Below are 12,201 nucleotides of genomic sequence, written 5' to 3' on the forward strand. Positions count from 1 at the left end.
AGATAGATAGATAGATAGATAGATAGATAGATAGATAGATAGATAGAGCCAAGCAAGAAAGCAAAACATGACTGGACCCACATAAGAATTTGAGATATTCCAATTATTCTGATGAAAATCATTTTTTAGCCAAGCTGGCATGGGGGGGTAATTTCTTTTTCCACTGGCTTTTTGTTTCTCAAAGCAATTTTCTAACAGATGAAGCCAGCTTTCTTTCTTTTTCTCTTTCTGACAGTTACATTAAGTGAAAATGACAGCTTTTATTAACCCTCTCTTCTAGAACTCTCACTACTTTTCTTTCAGAATTTATTGTTGGAATTTAGTTAGGAAAGTGAGCCCAGATTTCTCTGCTCCCTACCCTAACCCTGAAACTCTTTTCACACCTCTGAAAGCCTCCATCTAGAGGGAGATGATAAGAATGCTTCACACTGCTTCTCAAACTAAGAATGAACAGATTCGTTGTAAAAACACAACTAACTCCCCCTGGATCTGCGCATCAGAAGCAGGAATATCCTGAGTAAGAATAAATAATAGAGGGTCAGCCTGTTTATTTAGCTGTTGCTTTCAATATCTTTGCTTTTATAGAAGCAACAACTTTGTCACTACTTCAGTGTAATGAGTGGGAAAAATAACTGTTCTTTTAATGACATTTAAAATAATGTGAACTATCATCTTCTAATTGCATATGACTGAGTTTGTCACCCATTCATTACTGCCCCCAAAGAGAAGTGACTTATATAGTTAGTTTCAACTTAATTTGTAAAGACCTCACTCATCAGCCTGCTCTGCCACTATGGATCTCTCTGGTCTCTAGGTCTCCAGACATGCCAAGTCTGTTCTATGTCACCGTTGACCAAGCCCTGACAGTAATAGACATGACTGATGACCTTTTATAGTAGATAGAGAATATTTTGAATAATTAATTTTTTCTAAATGTCCATCTAGAACTATTACTTCTAATAGAATCATTACTTTTCCATCCATACATTTTAGTGCACATACCTAAAAGAAATGTAGCCATTATCAGTTCCATTTCATCAAACATATGTATAGGGAGAAAACGATGTGAGCCAGTCTTATAGTAAGAATGTTGGAAAATACATGGGACACACTGGTATCCTTGAGATGCAAAAAGAGGGAGGCCGAGACTGTGTTAAAAAAACAACTTGGGGGAGATGCTGAATTTAGCATTCTGAGTAAATGTCACATATGAAATTATGCAAAACTATTTGTCTAAAACCACAACGTAGTATTGTTGAAGCTTCACTCTGCTGAGATTTGGAAACATTACATTTAAAAATGTCATTAGTGACTCCATTTTGCTTTTGTCGGCCATTTTGTGAAGTTAAATTTCAGCTGCTTATAAGTCACCTGATTTTGAAGAATTTTTGAAGAGATTACTACCCTGGCCAAAGGTCACCCAACTTAAGGAATATCATAAGACTTTCCCTCTCTCAACTCAGTGTCTCAGATCCTCTCCATCAATAAGAAATGTCTCAGTCTTACATCCTGTTTTTCCTGTTTTTCACTACCTCCAAATTGTATATTAATTGTGTAGAAATCAATGGTTAATGTCCTTGGCTACTGAGCGCCCTGGGTCACTTTTATTTCTGCAATGGTATGCATTGCTAAATAAATCCTTTGTCTGGATGAAACACAGTTTCTTTATTCCCATAACAGAAGAAGTGTTCTGATCTTTATTTTACCACTTGCTAGCTGTGTGACTTGGGCAAGTCCATTCCTTTCTCTGGATCCAAATTTCCTTGTGTGTGCAAGATAAAAAGATTAACCTAGATGAAAATCTGTTCCAGCTGAAATGCTCTATGATTCTACAAAACTACTCAACCAATCAATACATAACTATATATAACAATAGACATTTAGGTCCTTACTTTGTGCCAGGCACCATGCTAAGTAGTGGAGATACAAAAAGAAGCAAATGACAGTCTCTGCCTTCAAGGAGCTTACAATTTAAATATAATACTTTTTTTTTGCCTTTCAATAACAGACATTTACATAATGTTTTAAAGATTACAAATGGTTTTTATGTGTATTATCTTATTTAATGCCTGAGATATATTCTCCCTCTGCCCCTGCAACCTCCTTCTCTCATTGGTGAGTTTTCCCCAGAACCTCCACTTTGGAGAAGGTACCATACTAGCTGTTCTTCATTCTCTAAAGTATCACCATGCTTCAGAGCTATACTTCTCCCTGCTCTTGATGTGGTTTAGGGGTTCAGGGGTCCTGGGACCCCAAAATCAAAACATATGAGTCCTGCCTGAAAGAATTCAACCCAAGTCTTCTTTCAGCCAAAGACAAGGTTTATTAGAACACCCATCATATTGGGCAGACTCTTAAGAAGCCTGAACATCGGTAAGCAGCATCTTAATGGAGACAAGATGGACCTTATATACAGAAAGACTGTGGGAGGGATCTAGGAGTGGCCAAGTAGTCTATGAGATAATAGAATTCCAGGGACCTGGATCACATGGCCAAGGGAGAATGGAGAAATGGCCTGGGGCCATAGGGAGGTCCACAATGAAAGGCCAGTTGATGGGATTACAGCCTCAGGGGAATGCTAGAGATTTGGCCATGTGGGAAAGTCCAGGATTTTTCCTTTTTGGGGCCCAGATCCCAACCCCATCATTCCCCCCTCAAACAAATAGGAACCCAAATTCTTTTGGGGTAAGGCACAAAGTTCTCGGCTTCTGAAACTGCTCCCTGCTGGCAAGGGGCATAGAACTGTCCCAGCCTCGAGGTGGTCCTAAAGAGGCGGTTGACTGGAACCGAGCACAGGCTGCATCCAGGGAACAATGGGGGGACATTGGCTGATACCCGCTGTTTGCTACCAACTGTAGGTGAATGGCCCATAGTCTGGAAGATACAAATCTGACAGAAAATGCTTCAGGGCCCAGATATAAAACAGGGACTAAATTTAGGGCCCAAATGAGAAAATAAAACATTCTTAGCTCTATTTAGATTCAGATAATTCAGTTTTCTAACCATGCAGTATCAAATCAACCTCATAGCCAGACTCAGAAATAGCCAGGTGGGTAACATTCCCTTTCAAAAGAACATAATGGAGAAACTGAGCCAGAGGATCCCATCTTAGACTGAGGCTAAAATTGTCCTCTCAGTTTTTCCAAATGCTGACTTCCCACCAGTATCACCTTCTCTGAGTAGCTTGTGGCATTTCTCTCAGATGGTAGATTATTGATTATCGATGAATTATGACCCATCAGATGACTCAAAATAAAATCCTATGAGCTTTTACCTCAAAGAGAAGTTTTACTAGTCACAGCTTAGGAAAAACTTTTCCAAGATTTACATCTCAAACTTAAATTTGTCCTGGTGTGAAAAGCAAATCATTAGAGATTTCTATACACTTGCAAATTCTCAACAAGCCATACATAACCCAAACAAACTTTTTGGCTAGTTTACACATTAAAACAATAACCAACAATAGCTAAATTATTTTAGCTGTAACCAATTTATGAAAAGTTGCTTGACATAACTGATACAGAAAGTTCACCAATTTGAAACTTGAAACAAACCTATTACCAATCAGGTGTCTTCAGTTTTGTTAAATACACTTCCAAATTACTTTACACAGAGAATCAACATCTCATCTTTAACAGTTAAAACTACAAATTTGAAAGAGCATGCTTACCCAAGTTCAGAGGCCAGCTTCTTTACCTTGAGCAGGATGTGCTGAACTTGGGTGATGCTTCCAGGCAAAGGTTGCCCCAGAGCCCAAGGCCACTGCCAGTGGGGCCCATGCTGTAGCTGCTGCCCCTCCCCTCTCCTTCCTTTCCCAGGTGGGGGAGGGCAAAATAAAAGGTGTTTCAAAACTCCCTAAGGATCAATCACAAAACCTCCAGAATCTGCCAAGATATTTTTAGCTGTTCTAACTTTCCCTGTAACCTCCATGAAGGAGGATTCAGAGGTGCAGAGGGAAGGGAGTAAGTAAGCCTCAAGGAACCAAAAAGCACCTGCAGTTTTCCCCAATTCCCTAGCACCAAGGGAATTAACAGATACACTTCCGGACAGGGCGTTCATCCTTGTCCTCTATGCTGCGGAAGGTGTACCCAGGTCCATGGCACGGCCTCAAACTGACCCAGTGGACCGAGAGCCTGAGAGTGTCAGGCTGTGTGCAAGACAGCCTTGTAACTGTCTGCCAGAAAAGCACCTCCAAGCCTTGGTGCTTCGAGAGCAACCCCAACTTCAGAGCAAGGAAGGAAGGGAGGAGGGAGGCTTACCTACCTTCCAGTCTTGACTGGAGAAGAACTTGGGGTTAGGCAATTTCCCCAAAGGGCCACCAAAATGATGCAGTTTAGGGGTTCAGGGATCCTGGGACCCCAAAATCACAACATGTGGGTCCTGCCCAAAAGAATTCGACCCACGCCTTCTTTCAGTCAAATCAAGGTTTATTAGAACATCCATCATATTGGGCAGACTCTTAAGGAGTCTGAACATGAGTAAGCAGTGGCTAGATTATAAGAATCTAAGCATCTTAATGGAGACAAGATGGATCTTATATACAGAAAGACTATGGGAGGCATCTAGGAGTGGCCAAGTAGTCTATGAGGTAATAAAATTCCAGGGACCTGGACCACGTGGCCAAGGGAGGATGGAGAAGTGGCCTGGGGCCATAGGGAGATCCACAATGAAAGGCCAGTTGATGGGATTATAGCTTCAGGGAAATGCCAGAGATTTGGCCTTGTGGGAAAGTCCAGGGTTTTTCCTTTCTGGGGCCCAGATTCTATCCCCACCACTCTCTCCCTTTTTACCTCCTCTTTTATATGTTGTCTTCCCCATTAGAATGTAAGCTTCTTGAGGGCAGGGACTGGTTTTACCTCTCTTTGTATCCTAATTGCTTTGCACAATGCCTGGCACATAGTAATGCCTGCTGAATGACTGAGTAATCCTCACAACAAACCTGTGAATTATGTAGTACTAAACTTATTGTCTTTGTTTTACAGATGAAGAAACTAAGGCTAAGAGTTGCTTAAGGACCAACCTCTAAGAAGTAGGATAGCCAGGACTGGAACCCAGGTATACTGATTCTAGGTCAAGAACTCATTCTACTATAATGCTACGCTGCTTATGCAGCCGTCTTCAAGGGAGATTCCTTTCTATTGTGAGAATGCTAAAAATGACATAACTATTTGAAGCTGACAAGATATTGTAGCCTTAATAAGTATAGGATTTACTAGCTTTTCACTAAATTTTTTGCAATTTAAATAAAATTTAATTTTTTAAGTTCCCTTTAAATCCCTTAATTCCAGGGAGCACACTGTTTCCTTTGTATTTATTTGGTGTAGTTATCACACATTATTATCCAAGGAAGCAACTCCTGTAGAGAAGTGGCCAACCATTCCCTTCTACTGCCAACCAAATGCCACTCACAGGGCAGCGTGCCAGTTCAGTTGAAGCAGTAAGGTACACTGAGAGAGAAGGACAGGCGGTATGTACCAGGCAGATCAAACTGATGGGGTGATGGGACCTGGACCCTTAAAAGGAAAAGACCATGTCTTTGAATGCATCCCAGTACCTGAATTTTCCCACACAATCCAGTCCTTGAATTTTCCCATACAACCCAGTCCCTGGTGTTTTGCCTGAGGTCAGATGGCCTAGTCCATCCTACCTAGATACTCAATAGTCTTTTCAACAGTCCTTTCACTGTGGCTCTTTGACCCAGTCCAGACCGCTTAACTCCTTTTACTGTTTGCACCTGCCCCACCCCATGCTATCTACTACTACTTAATCTTATCCAAATCTTCTCACAGTTTTTTTTTATATATATAAGTATTAGTTCTATCCTCATCAAATTGTGTAGATTCACTTAGAATATAGCCTGTTTCTATTGGGGCATAATAAATAAACATTGCTATTTTGACTGAAAGAAGGCTTGAGTGGTCAAATTCTTGTGAGGCAGACCCCCATACCCTTGGATTTTGGGGTTCCCAGCACTCCAAACTACAACAAAAGCACCACCACCACCTTGACCACCACATCCTCTCAGACCCTAGAGATAGCCCAGGGTTCTAAATACAAGAGCCTTTGTAATAGAAATGTCCCCCAGGCCACTGGACCTGTTTCCAACCAATTCTCACAGCTATCATTTATGGGACAAATAATTGTGAAGAAGGAGCCTAATTTCCTCATCACCACCAGCAACAGATGCTGGCCAACTATCACCAATAGGTCAACAAGTATAGGAGCCCTGGGGGTGGGAGTAGTCAAAGTAATCTCAGACCAGCCAATCCAGCCCAGCCGTTACAGCCATTGTACAAAGTGGTAACTTGTGGGCAAGGGAGATGGGGGCAGCCATCCCCACCAACTGTAACCTACAGGGAAGGCAAGTCAGCAAGGCACCCTGAAGAAGAAATAGTAGGAAGCATATACCAGGAAAGTCAAACCACCACCAACTTGGACACTGTCTCACCTCAGACTCTGAACCCAAGAACCATTGCAATAGCAATGTTTTCAGCCCAGTTTTAAATGGTGCAACATCAGAGACCAATAAGATTTACCAATGTACAGAAGAGGCATTACCATTTACTTTGCCATTATATCCTAAAAACCATGAAGGTTTTCCATATGACTTGGAGCTGAACCTTCCATATTTGTCATCTTTTCCATTAGAATGAGTTCCTTGAGAGCAGCAATTGTCTTACTTTTGTACTTGTATCCCCCAAACCATAGTGCTTTGCACATAATAAATAAATAATAAATAATTTGTACTTAATAGATGCTTTATTCACTCACTCATTAATGGAGATGGTTGAGCAGAAGCTATTGAAGAATTGCTATACGTGGGAGAGAAAGGACTCTCCTTTTAGGGACTCTCCTGTCTCTAAAGTCTCTTCAACTCTAAAATTCTATGATGCTGTAACTAGGGTTCAGCCAGAGGACTCATTCTGACTTGGAGCAGAGTAGGATAGATTTTAGTCCTACAGAACTGAGAGTACATGGCATGGAACCAAAGTAGGGAATCATGCATGAAGCAGAAGATCCTGAGACTGGAACTAGGACACAAAGTTGGGGCTTGGTCACAAAGGAATACAATAAGAACAAATGATAAAAGTCTAGAATACATCACAAAACACAAAACATACTCTCCCTGTAGGGAACAGACATCTATCTCTCTGCCTCCTTCCTCCTTCACATTTTAGGGATATTTCCCAAATCAATCCTAGAATAATTTGAATAAATCTGATCTGTCCCTGGGGGCAGGGGGAAGAGAGAAAGAGAGTAGACAGAGAACTGGAGAAAAATGAGGGTGTTCCCCTGAACTCTGAGCCCCAGCTTGGGGGAGGGAAATGATGAAACCAGAAGAAGGCTAGCTGTGTGTGGGAGAGAGAAGGAAGACAGCCTTGACTCACTATAAGCCTACATAGAGGTTGAAGAGGTCCACTTAGACATGCAAGAAAAAAGGTGCCCATAACCTATTCCAATAAGTCTACTATATATAGACTGAGACTGTGGAGAATGTGTACAGAAGAAATAGAGAGTTCTTTTTTTTTTAATTTTGTGAGTTGCAAAAATTCTAAATTGTAGATTTAGGGCAGGCCCTTAGAGATGAGGAGTTGGATTTGCAACTCCTTAGTTTTACACCTGAAAAGAAGTGATGCACCAAAAAGCTGTGATTTACCCAAGGTTCTAAAAGCCCTAAATATATGAGGTAGGGTTTAAATCCAAGCCTTCCTATCTCTGAGTCAAATACTCTATACCAGGCTGCCTCTCAGATTATTCAGTATAGGTCAAGTTAGTGTTCTGGTCCATGGTGAAAGGAGATCATTGTCTTATGGGGATGAATTGAACTATAGGCAGCAGCTAAGCAGAATTGAGTGGCAGGAAACCACAGGGGAAGGCAGTGAATAGGTGGGATATGGTAACCAATAATAGCTGCTAGAAATAGAGAAAAAAAATGCACGTGTATAGGTATGTAAGTTGTGTGTGTGTACAAAACAGGCACAAAGTAACTGGTCTTCCTGACCCTGAAATCAGTTGTTCATGTGCTATACCACACTGTCTCCCTATCCAAAGAAGTACTGTCTAAGTATTCAACCTCTAGAGGAGGGTTGTCTCTATGGGGGTATAGTTAACATCTATTTTCACATGTGAGTACTCTCTGTTTCCATTAATTTGGTAAACTCTTCATGTATTAAACCTTGTAAAATTGTGGGTTTGTAAGAGGAGTTGGTGGCTACCCACAGGGAATACTAGATACTGAAGTTCCCAGATTATATGTGTAGGGACAATTTGACAGAGAAGTATACCCAGATCCTTCTGTTTCAAGAAGAAGCCTATCTTTCAGGCTTATTTCATATTACTTTCCTTCATACATTCCATACTGCACTAGAACTATCCCGCTTGCTATTCCCTATTCATGCCATTCCATCTCTGCATTTTCAGTCTCTCTCCTCTACCTGAAATATACTCCTTCCTCACTTCTGCCTCCTTCAAATCAGAATCCCTAGCTTCCTTCAGTTTAAGTGCTACTTCCTACAAAAGTCCTTTTTTTGATTTCTCAATTTCTTCCTCCCCCCCAAATTATGTATGTATGTGTGTGTATATTACACATAGTATAATTTTTCATGTATGAATTGATATCTCCCTATAGAATATAAGCTCCTTCAGGACAGGGTCTGTGCCACGTTTGTTTTTGTATCCCCACTAGCACAGTGTTTAGCAGCTAGTAGGCACTTAATAAATGCTTGTTGAATTAATTTTGTGTCATTGATATAAGAGTTACAGGTACAAATAGTAGCAAGCCTGATTTGATCACAAGTTGATGACCACTAACTTGGGCATCTTTTTATTCCTCTTCTCTAGAGATAGGATTGATCTTAGAGTATGTGGTGTCACTAAACCTACAAGGGGGAGGAGGAGTGGATCAATTGCTACAAAGGTTAAGTTGAAGTAGACATAAGGAACTATGCAAATCATTATAATGACTAAAGATCAAAGTAGATAGATATAGTTATCTGGAAGAACCAAAATAGGGTTGGTTTAAAAAGTTATCTTATTTCAGAACTTTATTTTAATTGATCTTACATTTGGTCTTGATAATCTATTTAACATACCAATATAGTGTATTTTCTTCATACTGTGCTCAGATTCTCCTAATCAGAAACATGACCAGATTATTCCCTTTGTTAAAGAAAAGAAATATTGAATAAGAATCAGGTACTCAGGATAAATAGCAGGGAAACCATACAAGGGAGATAAGGACCAGGCCTTGATTTCATGGTTATAGGGAACTCTCAGGTAAGGAAATACCCTCTGCTCATGCAAGTCAACACTTCCTTAGCAACTTATAGTCTTAGCAATCTGCCTAGAGTTCTGAGAGATTATGATTTGTCCAGGGTCATAGAACTAGTATACATCAGAGGCTGGCTTGGAGGTGAGGCCTATAGTAACATGGTTAATTATTATGTGACTCGAGATATTCCATGATGCAGGCATGTCCCAGGAGGCCCATAAGCAGCAAGTACAGATACCAGGCCTGGGTAGCATTTCACCCTTGTACCATTTCCCCAAAAGTCTAATATTTTATACCCTTGGAAACAGAGAGGCCAGTCAGGAAGATCTATGTTCGACTCCTATCTCTGACACATTCTTGTTGCGTGACCCTGGGCAAGTCATGTAACCTCATATTTCCCCTTAGTTGCCTTAGTTCAAGGCAATTCTTGAAGACTTTGAATTCAATAGAAATTGGCCAAGGGAGTTTCCTCACTGTTTTACTCCTTGTACTCCTCCCTAAAGTAATGAAATGAAAAGTTGGGTTAAAAAAAAAATCCATTGTAAAATTGAAGGGACTGAGATGTTTAGAGAGGCTCTTACTTAGCTGAAGAGCCAAATCACTCACAACAAATGCATAGGGAGAAAAGTACTTATTACTTATTTATTTTGTACTAGAAGTTAAACTAAGGCTGGGAAAACAAATTCAATCAATTGAAAATGTAACCAATCAATTAACATTTATTAAGTGTCTAAGAGAAGCTAGACAGTTTGCTACCAAGGAGCTTATATTCCAATGGAGGAAACTGGACAAGGGAAAGTGGTGGCTAAGGAAAGGTGTCTTGGTCAGGGATGCCACACGAATGGTGAGTGGAGCAATAATTCAATCAATTGACCTGTTGTTGTTTTTTTTTTCCAGAAGCAATAATAGTGTTGATGACTGTACCCATAACAAGAGATGGAAAGGGAGTGAGAAGGTAGGAGAGACATGTATGTTATAATGACAGGAAGAGGACTGGAAAGAAATCAGGAGGCATTTTTGAGGAGTGTTAGAGTATGCAGGACACCTTGAAAAGCATTTGGCTAATAGGCCTATGGAGTGAGATAATAAGTCATCTGATTCAACTAAAATAAATTAACTATAAGTGGGATTTAGAGAGTTCCTTCTGTGTTTCATGTGAACTCAAGATTGTGATATATCTAGGGCTAGAATATGCCCCCCCTACCAAGAAAATAAGCATGTTATCTAAAAGTTACCTGTTATTTTATTCATGATCAGACTAAAGCAGATTTTTAATTGTCTTCTTAAGACTAGCACTCTCACTGGATTATCACTATGCTTACTGAATCATCTTCATAAGAAAAAATGGACAATTTTAGGGATGAATGAAATATGTTTGTAGGGGAAGAGCAAAAAGGCCGGAACAACTGGAGTAGTTAGTTGTTGTTGTTGTTTTAATTTTTTTTGTTTTCTCGTTTTTTTTTTTTTTTTTTTCAAAACATTTAAGGAAAGGGCAGCTAGGTGGTGCAGTGGATATGGCACTGGCCCTGAAGTCAGCAGGACCATGAGTTCACATCCTGCCTCAGACCAAACACTTGGCACTTATTACCTTTGTGACCCCGGACAAGTCACTTAACCCCAATTGCCAAAAAATTAAAAAAAAACACTTAAGGAGGATGCAAAATTTAATTAATTTGTTCTAATTGTGTCATAGAATTGAGAGAATCAAATCATATAATGTACATGCCATGCCCTGAAACCATACAACACTACAGAAATGATAGCTATTATTTTTAACAAATGGACCTGGGTGACACACTAGATAGAGCCCTGGATAAGGAATCAGGAAGTCTCGCGTTAAATACAACCTTAGACACTTCCTACCTCTGTGACCCTGGACAAGCAGTTTAACCTTTCTCTGCCTCAGTTTCTTCATTTATAAGATGGGAATAATAATAACATCTACCACCCAGAATTGTTGTGAGGATAAAATCAGTTAATATTTGTAAAGTGCTTGATAAATGCAAGCACTAGTCTTAATAGTTGCTTTCAAAATGTTTAAATATAAACATTATGACTGTCTAGGTTTCTAGGATCCATGCCTATTAGAGAAGTCAAATGATTAATAATGGGACAACGGTGGAAGCAAGTTCATCATGCATAGGCTTGTAGACTTAGAACTGGAAGTGACTCCAAAGCCGTATAGGTCAACCTTACCCCATTTTACAGATGAGGAAACTGAGGTCCATGGACACATGGTGATAAGTGGAAGAGGCAAGATACTGAACAGAAGATAATGGTTATGGCTACATAATGGGAAATCTTTAGGCTGAAGAACATCGGCCTTGCAATATACTGCTGGCCTAACTTTGTAACATCTTTCTCCAATAAAAATGGAGCATGTACATAACAACTGTAACTGACATTTGTTGCATAGAACTTCACATTTTGTCCAGTATACCTATTTGATCCTCACAACATCTCAGTAAGGTAAATACTGTGAATGTTTATCAATCCCATTTTTTGAATAAGGAAATGTGAATCCAGAGAGGTTGAATGACTTGCTAAATAAATGTCAGAAACAGAATTTGAATCCGGGTCTTTCCACTACATGAGAATTGTCTCTCATTTTACGTAATGAGCTAAAATTAATTTGGGGGTTTATGATTGTTTAAAGGAAGTTTGTGACACAATTCTAGAGAGAGACCTTAAGATGCTGTAAAACAGTGCTGTGGAATATTGGGATGAAAGATGAAGAAACAGCTTAAAAAAATAAAAATAAGTGGTCTAAGGGCCCTGAAGAGAAAAACAGCAGCCCATTAATAGAATAGCCTCCACCTCCCATATGTGCTCTGATAATAGATAATAGAATTTACATTTCTTTAATGATATAGCATTGCTCTTCAGGTTACTAGGGAAACCTTTCAAGATTTAAAATGCTAAATGAACTG

Source organism: Vombatus ursinus, unplaced genomic scaffold, assembly GCF_900497805.2.
Source record: "Vombatus ursinus unplaced genomic scaffold, bare-nosed wombat genome assembly UNPS02014812.1, whole genome shotgun sequence".
NCBI classification, from domain to species: Eukaryota; Metazoa; Chordata; class Mammalia; order Diprotodontia; family Vombatidae; genus Vombatus; species Vombatus ursinus.